Source organism: Alligator mississippiensis, chromosome 1, assembly GCF_030867095.1.
Source record: "Alligator mississippiensis isolate rAllMis1 chromosome 1, rAllMis1, whole genome shotgun sequence".
NCBI classification, from domain to species: Eukaryota; Metazoa; Chordata; order Crocodylia; family Alligatoridae; genus Alligator; species Alligator mississippiensis.
Window position 1 is genome coordinate 200,771,549 of NC_081824.1, and position 19,706 is coordinate 200,791,254.

The window sequence follows — 19,706 nt, forward strand, 5'->3', positions numbered from 1 at the left end:
ATTACCTATAAAGGCACTTGAATCTACATATAGGAAAATATAGGTGACATTCTTAGGGCAAGATTTTGCCTTTACTAATGTGAGGTATGGCAGGGAAAGTAGAATTGTAATGATTTGAAAGAAAGGTTATGGAGCCATCATGTCCCGTGCCAATTTCAATAGCAATTCAGAGCAACCCCAGAATTGAAAAATCATGTCCTCAACAAGAGCCAGGATTGAGAACTATAAAATATATTTTACTGAAAACAATCCACTACCTGCAGTTTTGGCACTTTTTCAACCAAAAATGAGAAAAGGTAATTCTGCACCCATACTATTTTATCCATAAGCTTTCAGTGGTACCCCAAAGTAAGTCTCATTATTGGGTCATTATTATGGAGCCTTTCTTAGACTATTTATTGATAGGGCCTGGCTTAAATCCTAATTTCACATTTTTCATGAAAATCACAAAATTAAGTGATTTCCCAGCAAGCGACCATATCCATGGCATTTTGTTGCAACAGCACCAGCGGTGCATTGCCAGGTGAGGCCAGGTGAGCAGTGGGAGGGAAGTGCTTGGCACTGCCTCAGTGGGGCTCCTGCATGCGGAGCAGTCAGGGGCAGGGACAGCAGCTCTCCATATGTGAGCAATGCAGCCCACCTCAGAACTCTTTATCCTTCCACCCCTTCCTGCTGGAACCTCCTGATCTCTGCCCCCAGCCTGGCACTAGGAGCTGAGCTCAGCTAGCCAGATGGCCCTAAACCTGCCCTCTCAGTCAGCCAGTCAGAGGGTTGGGGGGGGCACAGTGAAAGTGGCAGCAGGAGCATTGGCGAAGTCCCCAGCCTTTTGACCCTACAATGTCTCTGGGAAGGCTTTAAAACACCATGATACATGTAGCAGAAAAACCCAGAAGCATGGGAAATACCCATGAAAGAACACAGGCATAGCTGTATCTAGATCATCCCCAGTCAGTGACTGCCCAGCTTCTTGAGCAGCTCAGGTAATGGAGAGTCTGCAACTTTCTTAGGCAGTCTATTCAACTGCTTCACTGTTCTAACAGAGAAGAAGTTTGTCCTGATAGCCAATCTAAATTTACATTGCTACAACTTCAAGTCATTGTTCCATGTCTTCCTCTCTGCAGCAACAGAGAGAAGGTGCTTTCCCTTTTATTTACGGCAGCCCTTCAAATACTTGAAGACTGCTATCATAAGCCCCTTTTCCACAAGCTGAACATGCCTTCAGTCTCTCCTTGTTTGACTTGCACCTAATGCTTCTATTAATGCAGCCCAAAACTGCATTTGCCTTTTGTGTGGCTGCATCACACTGCAGACTCGAAGACTCCCAAGTCCTTTTCCACAGTGCTGGCATTCAGTCAGTTATCCACCATTTTATATTTATTTTTGATTACTCCTCCTGAGGAGTAGCACTTTGCATTTGTTCACATTGAACTTCATCCTGTTAGCTTAAGCCCAACTTTCAAATATGTTGAGATCCTTCTGAGTTGCCCTTGCATCCTTCAATGTATTTTCAGTCCTTCCCGGTTTCATGTCATCTACGCACTTACTCAAGAAACTTTCTATGCCAGCAACCAAATCATTAATAAAAATGTTGAACAGGCCCATGCCCAGAACAGACCCCTGTGGGATTCCACTCAAAACCTCCTGACATGGAGCTGTTAATAATTACCCTTTGCTTGTGACTATTGAGCCAGTTATCTATCCACCTTATTGTAGTTTTATGTAGACCACATTTCTCCAATTTGTTTATGAGAAGGTTGTGTGGGACCTTGTCAAAAGCCTTGCTGAAATCCAGACACACTATATCCACAGCATTCCCTTCATCCACCCAAATAGTTACTTTATCAAAGGAGCAGATCAAGTTTGTTTGACACGTTGTTTTTCATAAATCCAGACTGGCTGCTTGCAATCAGGCTTTCTTCTTTCAGATACCTGCAAATGGCCTTCCTTAGGATACGCTGGTGTGAAGAAATCCCCCTCTCTCTGTCCCTCCTTTGGGCCATTCCAGCTAGACCCCTCTTTCCCTCTCTCTTGCTTTCTATTTGTTCCAGGTTGGTCAACCAGGTGACCTGGCTGGATAAATTCCTGAGGGGAGGTGAGAATGCTTTCTTTCTCTGGCAGGCTTTTTGAAAAGCCACAAGCAAAATGTCTCTAGAATGCAGCCTGGATGAATTCCTGTAAGTAAAAACTTGGAAGTTAGCCAGGAATTAGAATTTGTGTGTAGGCAGATGCATGTTAAAGGGATTATTATGTCCAAGACTGTATAAGACTCTGATTCCTTATGTTTGCTCAAAGTGTATTCTGACTTCCTTGTTCTACCCCACCCCTTCCCCTGATCAATAAAAGTATCAGGTTATAGTGTGCCTTGCTGTACTGCTGTAGAAGCTGGGACAGCCAAGAGCCAAGCCCTCTTGCTCCCAGCTAGCAGAGTTTGTCTACCTGAGGTTATCCTGGAATGCTTCGGGCTGAAAGAGGCACCCAGAAATATTGCCAGTAGGCAAAGCACCTCCAAGTCTTGCAGGTCTGTGTGCCCTGGTCTGGACAGAGCCCTAAGAGAGACCAGTGCCTGGGTGGTGGCAGCGTTACCCCATACTTGTGGATGTTTTCCAGGAAGCAGGACAGCCAGCTGTAGGCTCCCTGTACGAGACTCCCAAAGTGAGGTTTTTGGACCTGGCATAGTGGTTCTGCGTAGTATTGCCCCCTACTGTGCTGCCACACTCCAGTAAGTTCCCTGGTATTGAGGTGAGGCTAATCAGTCTGTAGTTCCCCAGATCCTCCATGCCTTTTTCGAAGAGTTGGCCCTTTTCCAGTCCTCTAGAACCTGGCCCATCTCCACTCCATGCCTCCTACTGAGGTTAAGGCCACGTACAGCCAAGAATTCAAAATTAAAAGAGCAAGCAAGAAAAGAGGATAGTACTTGAAAAGTCAAACCTTGGTCTAGCCCTCTGTATTCCCAGGTAACTGTTAACCCAAGGAATCCCCATAACAACCACTTCAGGCACACACTCATAACTACAAGGCACTATATCAGAAATACCAAGAACACTCTGTAACATGCCACAGGTTAAAGTAGAAGAGAAAAGAGCACTGCCAGTGCCCTGCCATTGCAATGACAGAGAAGTAGCCCATATTTGTTCAGAAGATCCTAGGAAAGGAACCAGGTCTTATACTGCAGAAGAAGGTAAATCCCCATGATCCCCCACAAATCTTGTACATTTCAGTGTAAAATATTAATATAAATTTGAAGTACATTTAAAGGAGGAGAAAGATACATACGGAATCTAGCACTGTTTTTTCATGTGCCCAGTATTTTTTGTTGGCATATGGTATGGAGTGCATGCTGCAATAGTTAGATCAGGGGCAAGCAATTATTTTGGGCAGAAGGCCACTTACTGAGTTTTGGCAAGCCATCAAGGGCCACATGACAGGCAGCCCAGGGCAGATTAATATTAATTTTCTAAAAAGTTTAGGGGCCCCACAGGCTGGATAGAATAGCCTGGCAGGCCACATCCAGCCCCCGGGCCACATTTTGTCCACCCCTGAGTTAGACTGACATGAACTCTGACATAATGGAGTTGGAAATATATATATTAAAAAAAAAAAAAAAACCTCAAAGAAGTTTTTTTGAGCACCAATTCCAAATGCCTGCAACTTTCTGATGCTGCTTCCACAACAAACTTACTTCTCCAGGTGAAAATATGAACCAATTAACTCAATTTATGATTAGATAAATACTTCAGCACATCCATAAGTGCTTTTTTAAACTGGAGCCCAAATGTCCAAAATTACAATCATGATTCTAGACAGACTTGACCTGAAAGAAGTTTATTAAAGTCAGTCAGTCTATCAGGCTACCTTATGGATGGTGCCTGTTTTCTCAGGGTCTTGTTACACCTTATGCTGAAAGCTGCACAAATGTTAATCAGCTTAGTGTTGTTTGGCTTGGTAGAGCAGTCACACATTAAGGCAAAAAACCTCTGACTGCCCCTCACCTATACAGATGTGACTTGCCACTAGAGACTTGTGACCAGGAGCAGGACTAGGAGCCAGGGGAAAGACAAGCTCACTGCTCCTGCTGGGCAGAGCAAGTGCTGCAGCCCTGAAGAACCTGCCAGCTGTACTGCCTCCCGCCACTGCTTAGACCAACTCTCCTCCTGGCTCTGCTCCCAGTGAGATCAGAGCAAGTCAGTCTGAACAGGAGGGCACTGCCTCCCCACTGCTGCTGGGACTGGTGAGGTCTCCCACCCCCACTCACACCAGCTCGCTCTGTTCCCATTGGGAGCAGAGCTGCCAGCAGAGACAGTCCCAACAGCAGCAGGAGGCTCCACAGTGCTGCGTGCTCCAGGGCTGCAGTGCTAACACTGATGGATGTACCCAGGGGGGTAAGGTGCTGTGCCCAACCCCACTGTGCCCCTGGTTGCCCTGACTCGGGAAGGCCCACTGTCCCCTGGGATGCTGAAGGATTTCAACTTGGGCAGAAAAGCTGTGGGGAGTGCCCACAAGTTAATGGAACAGGAGCAAAATTAGGCAGATTGGAGAAAATCCTGCCCTGAAGTAGCATAACATTAAGTCAAACAAGTACTTTAAGTTACTTAAGGTGTTAACAGAAACTGTCCAAAGTTACCATGAAACAAGGTCTTGAGTGAGTAGCCCCAGATGTCTTCTATTCAACTCTTTCTTTTAAAGCTGGACTGGCTGGAGGCTGGTGCTTTTTCACTCTTCTTTTGAAGATGGACCAGTGTTGTGCCAATATCTTTGGGTACAGAGAGACATAACAAAAGGCCAGCAGTCTACACTTACAAGCCCTTGCAAACACTCTAAAAACCTGCTAAAACACAAAGTAATACCTCTTTAAATGAAGTCCTACCTTGCAGTGTTTCACTTTTGGTTAGGTCTGGAGGGAGGGAGGGAAGGGTGGTTGCCAGCTACCCCTCCAGATCCCAGAGTAGTGCTAGGCTTCCACTAGGATCCCCACCCCTGCCAGACAGGGTCCATGCATTTATCCCCTGGCTGAAATATTTCCTTTTCAGGAAACATTTCAGTTGTTAGGCCTGTTTTCCACCTGTCTGTCACACTTGGATGTACCTGATGGATACTGTGGGGGTGGGGAGGGTACAGGTGCTTATCATATTGCATCTCTGCAACCTTTGGCAGATACAGGAGTGCTAAATGGTGTTTATCTTTATATCACCTCTACCAAAGACATCAGGCTTCTACAACAAATTACAAATAAAGCCTCAGCTGAACCTGTAAGAAGTAAGCTCTGTTTTGCTGGGGCTAGGAGTGGTTCATGAGTTACCCAAAGCTGCTCAGTAAGTCCATATCGGAGCCTGGAAAAGAACTCGCATCTCTTAGCTTTTTGTCCAGTTCCTTAGCAACAGGACCATATTTCCTTCCCCAGCATTTCTTTTAATACTGGAAAAAGAGAAAGAAAGTTGGAACTTGAGGCTTTGTGGTTTCTATCAGGGCCCTAGGTGTTGTAAGGAAAAATATGTTTTTACTGGAAGGCAAGGGAAATGTCAGCAGGACTCAATATCCACCAGAGCAACAAATGGATAGCCATTTCACCCCGTAACTAATTTGACTGAGTGACTGAAATATTGAATAAGTTCACTACAGATCACCCTAATTGTTGTTAAGAACTACCTGATCATTAGTGTATGCATTTAGAAGAGAGAGTTAATCTGTTCTGAACCTACCACAATGATTTCCTGCCAGCATGATCCCAGAACCAACTGCCATACAAGCTGCTAAGAGGTCCTTCATCAGCTAAATTAATTAGAAGTAGCTATGAAGTGTTGTAACTTGTACTGGGAGTTGATCCCAGCTATCTCAACCCTACCCCTCCTCTTTGGGTCTCACACCAAGTAGAACTCAGCTGAATCTCAGGTTCAAGGCCAAATTCTTTTACTGCTTCCACAGTTCTTTCATCAGCGAGGCATAAGCCCACAGACATCCTCTTTGAAGCGTGATCAGCTGATCCGCTCCACAAACATCTAAAGCAGCATTTCTCAACTGGTGGGTTGCAAGAAGATTTCAGAGGGTTGTAAGTCACGGGTTAAGAAACCCTGATCCCAGGAAAGCGCTGAGACTTCAGCAGGGCAGAGTGGTGGTGGGAAGGCACCTGCCCCTTCCAGTGGGGGCAGGGAGCAGGGGAGAGCTACAAGACTGGGCTGGGAGCTTGTGGGGGCGGGGCAGCTGGGAGTCACTGATCTGGGGGTGGAAGGGGCTGTGACCAGGCTGCCTGTTGTGGCATAGCAGCCCCAGCCCAGGATAGGGGCTGCACAGGCCTCCCTTCCTCCTCCCTCTGGCCTGTGCCACGGCTGGACTCAGTCCACTGCCGCCCACATGAGCCAGAGCTGCTGCAGCTGTGGTGGGAGAAAACTCCCTGGGGTTCATTGCCTAGCTGCATAGGAACCAGACAACATGGGTAAAGTTTTACTGCAGTATATTTGCTCGAGCAATGACCATTAAGCCAGCAAAAAGGCAAAATGCCCCCCCCAAAGGGTGGGGCGATCTTTTATACTTTTTACAACAAGGCAAGACTACAGGGTTAACAAAAGCAATACTTGGGCGGTGCTTCACAAATCTTCATAACAGCATATTTCTATTAAGCTGAACTAGCACTTTTTAAAAGCTAAAAGTTAAGTAACAGTAACATTATGATACGTTAGCAAGAACTCGCAGTGGTAGATACTTCTTAAGGACACGATCACTGTACTTAGAACAATGGCTTCTTTGTCTTATCTTGTTCCTTGCTGTAGCTGATTTTACAGCACACAGACACAGATCCACTTGCTACATTTTACTCAGAAAATGCTTAACACAGTTAAAATGATTACTTGATACAAGCAAAGGCTTAGCTATCATTCTGCCTTGTGGTCAGCGGCATTGCTAGGCCACAGGTCATGCCTTGTATTCAGCTGCAAAGCTAATACTTCTTAATAATCCAAATTATTGTTAACCTAACAGTATACTATCAGAAAACTATTCTATTTCAGGGTAATAACAAACATGCTCACCACAGGTCCCCCCTTTGTTCCAATTTTCCAGAGGGAATTTTGGAACACACTTTTAGGTATTCAAATTCCTGTGGGGTTAGGTTTTGATGAATGTTGCTGGATATTTGTATAAACTGACCATACATTTTTATTTGCCTTTGCATAAACTGTTGTCCTAGAGAGCATAAACACTGAAAACAACATAACAGGCAGACTATAGTTATAACTATTTCAATTATACTTAGCATAAAAGGTCTAAGCCATCCTGTAAGGGAAGAGAACCAGTTAGTAAGCCAGCTAAGAGATGCATCTTTGGGGATTTTAGCTACATCTTCGGCTTTTTGGATATGGACAGCTGCATCATTGAGGTGGGTTTGTACTATGGTAAAAGAGCTGTTAACCCATACACAACATTCTGGTCTGATAACCGCACAAGCTCCCCCTTGAGCAGCGAGGAGAAAATCAAGGGCTATACGGTTTTGAATTACCATTTATCAGAGTTCTTCTTGGGTGTCAGCCAAGGCAGCAATGGCCTTCAAGAGGTCTTTGTGACCTTCGCTGAATTCATGAGCTATGATTTCTATCACAGCTTGGAGGCGTAATGTAAATCTTCTAAGACAAGCAGTGCCTATTCCCGGGAGTATACCTGCTAAAGAACACCCGACTAATACTCCTTTGGTAAGCGGAGTTTTTTTATATTTGTTTACTATATCACAGCTTTCTTGAAAATCCCTCTTGTTTTGCCACCTGCCCCATGGAAGGTGCATGGCGAAGGATGTAGAGGGTTTTAGCAGTGCTGGATAGCAGATACCTTTTTCTTTGGCAGGGATTTTATGGTAGGGATGGGAGTCACAGACCCAGTATTGTCCTTTTAAAGCAGCGAGGTTTGAATACTTAGGAGGTATTCAGCCCCTGTTTTCTAGTTTTAGCACTCCGCGCTCACCCTTTGATTTAAAGGAAGGATTTGCAGTTCCATTGAAGAAGCATTGTCCCCGGGAGGTATCAGTGTACAAACAATACCACAAGGTATTATTTAAAGAGGAGATGGGGGTACAGATAGGATTAGTGCCCTTGGTTAAAATTTTGCTGCTGTAGAAATCATTGTAAGAGCTGCAACAGGTAGGAGTTGCTGTATCATTATTACACCAGTCTCCTCCAATTGAACTAGTAAAATAGTGGTGACATATGCTGGTGCTTAAATTGATGCAGTTTGATACTGAACAGTTTACATAAAAACAGCAATCTCTAACAACAGGCTTTACTAAAAGGAACTCCTGCTGACTTTGGTCCCAAGCTTGGTTATTAGAGGGGTTTAAAAGTGACTCGATGGGGCCCAAGGGGATGGGAGTCATGGGAATTCCTCCTTGGGTGTGGAGAGGAAAATGACTGCACACCCAACAGTTACTTTGGTTTTCTGCTTTAGTGGCTCTCTCAACGTATTGGAGATACATATTATTATCAAAGATATGGGCAACAGTAGATTTAAGAGTAGCCTTAGCCTGAGGAGACTTCGCAAATTGTCTGAAAACTGGGTGGCTAGGCTTTACACAATATTCTGTTCCATAAGTAAATATTTGGACTTTTGCTGAACTATACCAATGTGAGGGAGGATACCAGCGGGCAATGTTGACCTTCCCATCTATTTCAGAGAGTTTGACTGAATCGCTTATCCAGACAGGAAAACTGTGGGTGCCAGGATTAGCACATCTGCAGCAACTGGTAGCTATAGCCGACCCCTGTGAAAGACTTATTTCTCCAGCAAAGAGAAAGATTAGAAATAACATAGTTATAAAAGCCATATTATAACAAAATCAGCACAAACAGTATGAATAACCCTGCAGCTCCAATAACTGTTCTTCTGGGGCATGTTACAGTCACAAAGTGCTTGGTTTCGTCTGATCCAAAAGTGTCTAAAGGATGCAGTACTTGGAGTTCAGTGTTCTCTGGGCTGGGCAGGACCCCAAAAGGGTGACAGTTCATTCGTGGACTTTGGTTAGTTTGAGTTTTATATTATCTAATGGGCTGCAGGTCCAGGTGTTTGTTTTTATTTTTTCATCTGCTTCTGGCTCACCCTTGTCGTGGTCAGGTGGGCGTGCGGTGCTCCCGCAAAGTCCGCAGTCGTCGTCTTCTGGCTTCCCCTTTTCCAGGTCAGGGAAGCTTGCGTTGGAGCTGATCCTGAGCTCTGGTGAAACTTCTGTCTTCTTTGTACCACTATAATGAATCCAGTTGTCCTTTTCTGCTACTTTTACGGCGGTGTGGGAGGTGAGGAGGCCTTGATACGGTCCTTGCTACTTAAGTTCAAGGGGAGACCGTTTCCAAGTTTTCACATACACCTAGTCTCCAGGCTGGATGCGATGTGCTGGGACATCGGCAGGTAAAGGTTGGCTTAAAGCAGCATACCTATGGAGAGATTTTAACTGAGACTGTAGAGATAAAATATAAGAGGTCAGTCCTTCATTTCCTAAAACAGAAGAAGTGTGAGCCGGTAGTAAGGGGAAATGTTGGGGAACAGGGTGTCCAAACAGCAGCTCATAAGGATTGAGCTTTAGTTTTTTCCTGGGGGTTGATCTGATGGACATAAGAGCCAGTGGGAGAGTCTTAGTCCATTTTAACCCGCTCTCAGCACATAGCTTTCCAATTTTTGTTTCAGGGTCTGATTCATTCTTTCTACTTGTCCTGAGCTTTCTGGGTGCCAAGGGGTATGGAATTTCCATTCTATTCCTAGGCAGCTAGTCAGTGTTTTATTTAAGTCAGCAGTAAAATGTGATCCTTGATTGCTTTCAATGATACGTGGAGGCCCAAACCTGGGTATAATTTTGTTAAAGAGTATTTTTACTACTTGTTGTGCTGTAGCTCTTCTGGTGGGGAAGGCTTCTACCCACCCCGTGAGTTGGTCAACAATTACTAGGAGGTTTTTGTACCCATTGTCTTTAGGCATATCTGCAAAATTTATCTGTAGTCTTTCAAAGGGAGTATAAGCCCAGGGGCAGGCTTCAGGGGGTCCTGATTTTCCTCCTTTGATATTAAACTTTTGCATATACTGCAGTGTTCTAAAAGCCTTTTTGCTTCCTGGTAGACTCCGGGTGCGTAGAACAGCCTGTTAGTGATAGTGGCAAATTTAAAAAAAAATTTTTTTTCCAACTTAAAAGCTTGCTTTGGTGAAGTTGTTGTAGATAAGGTTTAAGGGCTGCTTTAAGTAGCACTATTCTTCTGTCCGCCATATTCTATCCTTTTTAACTACTTTATTTCACAAAAGATCAGGTACAGAAAGTAAAAAAAAAAAACCCCTCAATCTCACTAAAGAGAAACCATTCCAGGACATTCAGAACTTCACACCGTGACAAACACTTTCGCAGTAATACACTTCATGCCTAACATTCCATATAGCTCTCGAGAAACGAGCAGTTCTACTCTTCCCTGTCTCATAGAACACATGCAAAAACTTTTGGCATTTCACTCTGAGAAAAAACAAAAGCAGCCTGGTGAGGGACCAGGGCACGGCACAAGCTGGAAGCCACAGTCCGCTACCGCGCCGAACTGCTCAGGCAGTGGTTCAGCTTCAAGTACTTCAAATGGAGTTACTACTGCATAACCCATTTTTCTAACTCCATTGACTATTTTTGAAGAGCTATTTACATAAAAAAATCAAGTCAGGGTTGTTTTAGGGTAAGTCACTAACATCTGCCCTGGGTTTGTCTGAAAATGCTGCAACTTGAAGGCAATCGTGGGAGTCTGGTTCCCCGTCGCTGGGTAGAGGTAATAAGGTAGCCAGATTCAGGGTATTGCATCTCTCTATGACCAGGTTTGTAGCCATTAAAAGTGTGGTTTCCTATTTGTTCATTCTCTGATGAGAAAACTGTTGAGTATTTTTCTGGAGGAGGAGGAGGGCTACTGCGTGTGGAGCCTTTAGGATAAGGGGGTATCTGAGGACTAATTCCTGGGCTTTCTCGACTATTGTTGCAGCTGCTGCCACTGCGCGAAGGCAGCCTACTCCCCCCCTATGCCACTGGATCTAATTGTGCAGAGAAGTAAGCTGCGGGCAGCTTTATGATCTCAAAAGACTGGTTCTTCTGCATCTGTTGTTTTTCTTTCTTCCTTTTTTCTTCCCTTCCATTAAAAGTTTTAGTAGCAATGGCTAAGATTTCTGCCATGGATTTACTCTCAACACCCTCAGTGTCATGTTGGAGCTTCTTTCTAATATCTTTGCTAGCCTGACTTAAGACTTGTATTCATAACACAGGCAAAGTGGCAGGTGTCTCGTGCTCCATGTTTTCATACTGACGTATAGCTTTACAGAGTCTTTTAAAGTAGTCTGAAGGGTGTTCTTCTGGACCCTGAACAGTAGCTGTCACTTTGGACCAGTTTGTAGTTTTATCTCCTGACTCTTTGGGGTTTTTTTAGTCCTTTTTAGCATACATATTGCATTCTGTCCCTCTTCCTTGTTATAATTCTAATTTGGATCTTGCCTAGGTACGCCATTAGTCATGTAGTGGTTTTGATGCTGCTGATCGGCTAGAAATTGGTCAGCATGGCGTAGTACTTGGGTCTTCTCGTCTGAGGTTAAGAGGCTTTTGAGAAGCTGCATGACATCTGACCAGTGTCACAACCAAATTAAGTAGTGCCCATGTCACAAACAAGTAAAACCATTCAAAACAGTTTTTTTCTGCACTAGGTTAACTAAGGGTTAACAATAATGATAGTAACCGCTTTTTTTTTGCTGCGCATGTCAAAAAAAATTTATAACTGCGACACTAACATGAAATAAAACTTAGCCTTCTGTGCTGTACATAAATCATTATAACTGGTCAGAGAAAACAGGGAGTAGCCCTGTGAGATAACACCCTAGCGAAGACTGCTAGATAATTGGCGATTCTAATTAAATTTATGACATGACAAAAAGCAATTGGCTATTACACAAATAAAACCCGTCTTCACTTCCGTGAAGAACGGGAGACCTCCGCACAAACACCTGAAAAAACCTCTGAACATATGCGTGAGAATAACTGACAAATTGATCGCTTGTCAATCTCCCCCGTCTCGACCTTATCAGACGTAAATCAACGACCTGCCGGCCTGATTTTTTTTCTCCGTTTATCTGCCCGACCAAAAAACTCTTATGCAGACCAACCTATGACCTACGAACCTTAAGCTGTAACTAACCAAGTATCGCTGACCTCCGCTATTCACCACCTTGACGGCGTGAGTAAATAATCTTGCTTTGCAACCGATAAGCGTCCGCCTAATTAATTCCACTCCAAGCGTCACAAGTACCTGCCTGACGGCCTTCTAAGGCCCCGGACCCTTATCTGCCCGGGTGGGAGTCAGGGAGAGCTGCTGGCCGGCTGCCCTGGGTCCCGACAACCAGGAGCGGTTATGAGTCATGAAAATGGTTTTGAAGCACCTTGGAACTACTTCGGGATCATCTCTGAGCCTGGGGGTGTTTTCTTGCCAGTTTAAGAGGTCGGTGGTGGAGAACAGAGCGTGTTTCCAGTGACTGATAACTTCTCCACCCACGCCAGGCACAGGGTATGCTCTTAAGGGAGCCAGAAGGCTAGGGGCAGGTACTCGTTGTCGGGTATGATTAGCTATGGGAGTCGGATCAGTGTTCGGGGAAGTTGAGTCTGGAGAGGGATGCCTTGATCCATCTACAGGCTCAGGACTTGGGTGGTCGCCGGGAGGCAGTCGGGGTGATGCCTCCCCACGATTTCCCGAGTACCCTGCCGGCACGGGAATGAACGGATCAGGTGGGATAGGGGGTCTGGGCATGGGTTTATAATCATCATCTGAATATGAAGGTGGTGCAGAAGGTTTTGGGCATTGAAGGGGAGCTAACAAATTCAGGAAAGGTACAGGGGTCGGGGTCACTAAAGGCTTACTAGCAACATTGTCTCATAAATACCAATAATTCATTAGGTCGAGACAGAGGTCCTCCAAGATCTTTTGTAAGGCAGCCAGGCAATTTGGGTCAAATGATCCATTTTCTGGCCATTGTCTTCCCAAATCTAACTAAGACGTATGAGACTTCTAATTAATTAAACAGAGTTCTGCCATACGAGACTTGGACAGTTCTGCCCGTCCTTCCAAATGTTTCCAATTCCTGACCATATAATCAAGGGGTGAATATCCTAGGCCAGAACCCATGATTATATCCAAACACAAGCAGTCTTTTTTCCCTAAGTTCTACCTGCCTAGAAGCTGTTTCGTCCATGTACAACAACCGGTGTTCTCGGACCCCACTGGCTTTCTCCGTGAGGAGGGGCGTCTTGAGTCCAAGATCCTAGTCATTGGCCGTTATAACAGCATTTCTACCTTATATCCGTGTCTTTCACCTTTCGGCTAGGCTGCCGGCTCTAACAGCGTTTAAAGTAGCAGACGGGTACCCTCAAAGACTGCTTCCAGAGACCTCTAGAGGTTAAACCAGAAAACCAGAAACCAGATAGAAACCAAAAACATACCTGACCTGAGGTACTCGCTGGTACCGTTCCTTTACCCAATTTGAGGATCCCGCCTTATTGGTCCTGAGGGGACTGTCCACCTCCCGAGACTAACCCAATAGGTGAACTCACCTGGTGCACACTGGGGTGTCAGGGGGTGGAGGTCTCCAAAGACTCCAAGCTAGATGGGTCCCATCTGGGGTGCCAAATTGTGGTGGGAGAAAACTCCCTGGGGTTCATTGTCTAGCTGCATAGGAACCAGACAACATGAGTAAAGTTTTACTGCAGTATATTTGCTCAAGCAATGACCACTAAGCCAGCAAAGAGGCAAAATGCCCCTCCCAAAGGGTGGAGCAATCTTTTATACTTTTTACAACAAGGCAAGACTACAGGGTTAACAAAAGCAATACTTGGGCGGTGCTTCACAAATCTTCATAACAGCATATTTCTATTAAGCTGAACTAGCACTTTTTAAAAGCTAAAAGTTAAGTAACAGTAACATTATGATATGTTAGCAAGACCGTGCAGTGGTAGATACTTCTTAAGGACACGATCACTGTACTTAGAACAATGGCTTCTTTGTCTTATCTTATTCCTTGCTGTAGCTGATTTTACAGGACACAGACCCAGATCCACTTGCTGCATTTTACTCAGAAAATGCTTAACACAGTTAAAATGATTACTTGACACAAGCAAAGGCTTAGCTATCATTCTGCCTTGTGGTCAGCGGCATTGCTAGGCCACAGGTCATGCCTTGTATTCAGCTGCAAAGCTAATACTTCTTAATAATCCAAATTATTGTTAACCTAACAGTATGCTATCAGAAAACTATTCTATTTCAGGGTAATAACAAACATGCTCACCACACAGCCACCATGCTCTGGCCCGAGTGGAAGGGAGGCAGCTGGGGGGCCCTCCAGCAGGGCTTGCAGGGAGGCAGGGGGCTGCAGGTTGGGAGTGAGGGACACCGGCGGGGCTGGGGCTGTGGGTCAGGAGTCAGGGACAGCAGCATGGCCCTGGGGAGGGTGAGCACTGTGGGTCATGCACCAACAGGGCCGGGGGGGGGGGGGGGTATGGGTTAGGATAGGCCATGAACCTTTGCAAAAGGGTCCTAGTAGGAAAAATGTTGAGAACCACTGATCTAAAAGATATCAAATTGGCTGTCATCTCCAAGGGTTGGTCAGCCCTCTGTCCCTGCCAGAGCTTCAGGGGCCCGATCTTGGGAGAAAAGGACCCCAGGTGACCTGCCCCAACTTGGGGCAGGTATCTATAAGCAGGGAAACCCCTGTTTGGTGCCAGGAGTTAGGGGGAATCCCCAGGTACAGGAATCAAGTACAGAGTGAGGTTCAAGCACAGAGTAGGGGTTCACCCCTCTGCCTGCATGTGACATTGTGGTGAGCATGTTTGTTATTACCCTGAAATAAAATAGTTTTCTGATAGCATACTGTTAGGTTAACAATAATTTAGATTATTAAGAAGTATTAGCTTTACAGCTGAATACAAGGCATGACCTGTGGCCTAGCAATGTTGCTGACCACAAGGCAGAATGATAGCTAAGCCTTTGCTTATGTCAAGTAATCATTTTAACTGTGTTAACCATTTTGTAAGTAAAATGCAGCAAGTGAATCTGTGTCTGTGTGCTGTAAACCAGATACAGCAAGGAACAAGATAAGACAAAGAAGCCATTGTTCTAAGTACAGTGATAGTGTCCTTAAGAAGTATCTACTACTGTGCAAGTTCTTGCTAACCTATCATAATGTTACTGTTACTTAACTTTTAGCTTTTAGAAAGTGCTAGTTCAGCTTAATAGAAATATGCTGTTATGAAGATTTGTGAAGCACTGCCCAAGTATTGCTTTTGTTAACCCTGTAGTCTTGCCTTGTTGTAAAAAGTATAAAAGAACGCCCCACCCTTTAGGGGGGGCCATTTTGCCTTTTGCTGGCTTTATGGTCTTTGCTCGAGCAAATAAACGGCTGTCAATTCTTTACCCGCGTTGTCTGGTCCCTATTACAGCTAAATAACGAACTCTAGGGAGTTTTCTCCCACCACAACACCCTAACCCAGAGGTGGTAGCAAGAAGTGTGCTGGGCACCAGTGCACCCATCATGCTGCCAGCCTGGGGTCACACCTATCATGCTACCATCCCTGGGGCAGGGGCCATATGCAAGCAAAAGGGGGAGAACTCCTAGAGGAGTTCCCACCCCTATCTGTGCTTGCAGACATATTGGGGAAAGATTCCCTTGCCATGGTGTACGAGTAGAGGGGCGAAAGCCCTCTATGCTTGCAGACCTGCACCCAGGATTGATCTCCCAGTATGTCTGCAAGTGCAGAGGGCTTCTCTCCTCTCCTTGCACTCTGCAGAGGGCAGTCATTCACCTGGCATGTCTGCAAGTCCTGGAGGACTTCCCTAGAGGAGTTCCCCCCCCTCCTCATTTCAAGTGACCCCTAACCCGAAGTGGCAGTGTGATAGGTGCACTGCCACCCAGCATGCTTTTATCACTTACTCCAGAGTAAGTTAGGGGTGCCACCTGCAAGCAGAGGAGGGAACCTCCAGGGGAGTTCCCTCCTCCAACACCTGCTGCCACAGAGGCGAATTTGTAACAGGGGTTTCCCGTGCCTGCAGATGCATGCCCGAAATTGAGGCAGAGCACCAGGGACCCTTTCATCTCCATGATTGGGCCCCTGGGGCCAAATTAATTTCTGCTTGGGGCTGCACCATCAATAAACAGATATCAGATGAAAAAAAAGGCAGCACAAATTGTAGTACCTTTGTTGACGCCACTAAATTTAAGCACTTGTGGTGCAAAAAAGGGCTATGACATCTGTTAACTCAGCTCTTGTGCTGCCATAAATTTTTTTCTGGTGGCCCAAAGTAGACATTTGTTTACAGCCTTAGTGTGTCATTTTTTTTTCTTTGAGGCAAGTGGCAAAGTGATTTTGTCATTACAAGAGCTTCACGTCATCACAGAATCGTAGAAAATGAGGTTTGGAAGGGACCTCAGAAGGCTATCTAGTCCAACCCCATTCTCAAAGCAGGGCCATCCCCAACTACTGTATTTACTCAAATGTGTACTGCAGTACTGCATTTACTGCAGAGGGGAAGCAGAGTGGGAGGGCAGGAGGCTGCTACAGGTTGAACTCCAGCCCCTACTGGGGAACAGGGCCATAGAGCCACAGAAACTACTTGCTTCCCTCCATCCCCCACCTACTTCATATTCAAATATAAGACAAGGGTTCCCTTCTGACTAGGAGGAAAAAAACCTAGTCTTACATGGAAGTAAATACAGTATACCATCCCAGCTGAGGCTTTTTCTACCTGGGTCTTTAAAATCTCCAGGGATGGAGATTCCACAACCCTTCTGGAAAACCTGGTCCACTGCTTCTACCTTCCTAGTGAGAAAATTCTTCCTTATATCTAACCTAAACTTCCCTTGCTGCAACTTGAGACCATTGCTCCTTGTTCTGTCATCTGCCATCACTGAGAAGGCTAGTTCCATCCTCTTTATAACCACCCTTTAGGTAGTTGAAGACTGTTAATTAATTCCCCTCTTATCTCTCATCATTCCAGGATCAACCCATTTTTTTCAACTGAGGTACAACAGCTGCAAAGGAATCAGTGTTGATGCTAGGTTTTAAAGCAATTATTTTTGCATGTGAATCACTGGATTGTTAACTGACGCACCTCATTATTTATTTAGGTTTGCAAGCATCTAATCACAAAAATGTAAACTCTTTTACTGTGGTGGTGTTTATCTTACTGACTCTTTTTTCAGTTTGCTTCTGGCCTTGAAAAAAATACAAGTGTGCATGTACTGGCTTTAAAACCATGACATGGAATAACTCAGCTTGTGCTAATTTGCAACTTTGATCTAGTTTACTCCCAGTAGTTTCAAATGAAAGCAATTTGGAAAAAAATGACATTCTCTTCTAATTCAATGTCTTTGCTCTCTATTATCTGCGGAAAAAAACAAAGAAATTTTCCTACTAGCAACTGAAGCAGGATATCTGGGTTGGTAATTCTAGAATTTAAAAAGTGTAGTTATGCTAGCTAATGACATTTAGTATGACAGATCTAAAAAGGAGCTTTCATAAAACTATTTTGAGACAGATTTTCTGTTTTGCTAGGCCCCTTAGTGCTATTTCACCAGTAAACAGAGGCTGGAAAGGTTTTCCTTTTGAGTAGGAGGAAACTGCAGTGGCATAGCAGCTCTACACCATTTTTCTGTGCATGTCTTGCTGAAGGAAGGTCATAACAAGTGTGCTGGTGCATTGGTTATTTCAGGCTATCAGAAAAGTTTGAGAGAGAAAGCAAAAATGGTTAGAAGCATGGAGAGATTTTCATACTGAAAGAGATTTAAAAGACTAAGGAAATAAAAGGAGGAGATATGACAAATGTAAATGAAAGAAATGGTTGACAAGACAAATCAAATTTTGTTCTTTACTCCCTCATACCACAACGAGGAGACATTCAATGATAATGAAAAGCAATACATTTAAAGCTAATAGAAATATTTAATTCACAATGCATAACCATTCACTGTCATGAGATATCACTGCCACCAAGATACTACTGTAATACATTTAAAAAATTAGAACAGCCACATTAGGCAGAATAAAAGTTTAAATACATAAGGAGCATAAGCCCCACAAATTTCAGTACATAAACTCACCCATTAACCAATGCCAGAGAAAGAAAATTCCCCTATGGGGTAGCAGATTCGCATTTCTTTCCACAGATCATACTAGAAAGAAGCCTGAATACCTATTCAAAAAAAGGCACAAAGACCAGATCCTCAAGCTGATTATTCAAAAGAAGAGTTCAAAACAAAGACAAGCGCCTATATATGTTGAGTACTTTCATAATTCTTGTGTTCCTGTCCACAGTTGCAAGCATTAAACACTGTAATTATGCACAACACATGTGACCACTTAAAAGTCTAGTTGGCTATGTCTGCTGTAGGACGTGCCATGTCTGCACAAAACACCTGCATCTGCAGTCATCATCTGCACACAAATTATGCACATAAGCAAGTCTCATAAGGCTCACATGTAAATGTCTGTTTATGCACTAAAATATTTTTTCTTACTTCTGCAATATTCTTATTGGGCTTTCCCAAGGCTCTTTGGTAAATCACAGTGTTTATTCAGGGATCTAATTTGTTGATAAATACTGTTGTAAAGCAACTGTAAAGAATTAGGGATTCCAGGCTTAGGCCTGAATGGTAAAAAAGTTATTTAAAAACTGTAAGAATGGCTCTTGAAAATATGAGATGAAAATCTCAGATGCAAAGTTTCTTTACAAGGATTACTAATTAATCACACACACTGTTCACGTGTTCTATCTATCCCTCCCTTCTTGCAGTCTCTCAGCAGCTTTTTTGCACGTAACAGCACACGATGCACAAACACTAGATGAAAGGATAAGAGGCTGCTTTCAAAAAGCATAAAGGCAGGTTTTCCCTCTATCTGTTATTGAACACCCAATGCAACCAATTTTTACCCAAAAGAACCCTGTTAGAATTCAAAGAAGGCCGTAAAAATGTTTTATTGGAAAACAGTTGTGAATTACACTAAAACAGAGCAAACAGAAATCAGTTCCCATCATCTGTGGTCAACAAACTTCTGTCTTTTTTTCTGGCTTCCACTGAAGCAACATATTTTTATATATACATACATTATTCTAATATTATAAAAGCCACAGTTTGTCTGTCTGTCTGTCCATGACGCTTTATTCGCATTCTGATTGTTTCTGTCAGGCAACCAATCAAAGTGCAAATACAACATTTGTACAGGAGGTGGCGGTGCGGCAGAGCACTGCCATGATGGTGGGAACACAGTGGACAGAACGGTGGGGGAGTGAGGCCAGCACAGCCGGCCACAACCCCCCTGCCCTGCTCCCTGGAAGCAACAGCAATGGAGCAGACAGAACCTCCTTGGAGGTGGCAGCGGGGGTGGGGGGGTGGGCATGTCAGACCTGGCCTGGCCCCAAAATGGAGGGTATGGGGGCGACACACCGGGGGCCGCAACAGCGGTGGGGAGGGTGGGCCCAGCACCGGCCCCACAACAGCAGCAGGGAGGATGGTGGAGGCTAGGCCTGGCCTGGTGGCGGAGTGGGGAAAAGGGTAAGTGCCCCCGCCGCTCCACGGAGGAGGCAGTGGTAGCGCGAGGGGGGGAAACAGGGTTGGGGCTGCTGTGGAGAGGGGTTGGACAGGGGGAGTGTCCCCGAAACCGAACTGCTATGGGGCAAATGGGGTCGGGTCCAAAGCGAAGGGGG

At 44.7% G+C, this 19,706-nt stretch overlaps 1 protein-coding gene and 1 long non-coding RNA gene across 2 annotated transcripts in view; one reads left to right on the forward strand and one right to left on the reverse strand.

Annotated features, from left to right (window-relative positions):
* Positions 1-6,428: 6,428 nt before the first annotated feature.
* On the reverse strand, positions 6,429-18,511 carry LOC132245852 (uncharacterized). The gene is made up of 2 exons (XR_009457583.1): positions 18,103-18,511; positions 6,429-9,398 (listed from the first exon to the last, which is right to left on the reverse strand). It is a non-coding gene; the product is annotated as an uncharacterized LOC132245852 (long non-coding RNA).
* The window catches only part of MSH6 (mutS homolog 6), a 54,132-nt gene continuing 42,014 nt past the window's right edge, over positions 7,589-19,706 (forward strand). The window contains exon 1 of the mRNA XM_059718985.1: positions 7,589-7,676. The gene's annotated coding sequence lies outside the window, so the exon portion shown is untranslated. The remainder of the gene's footprint in view (positions 7,677-19,706) is intronic.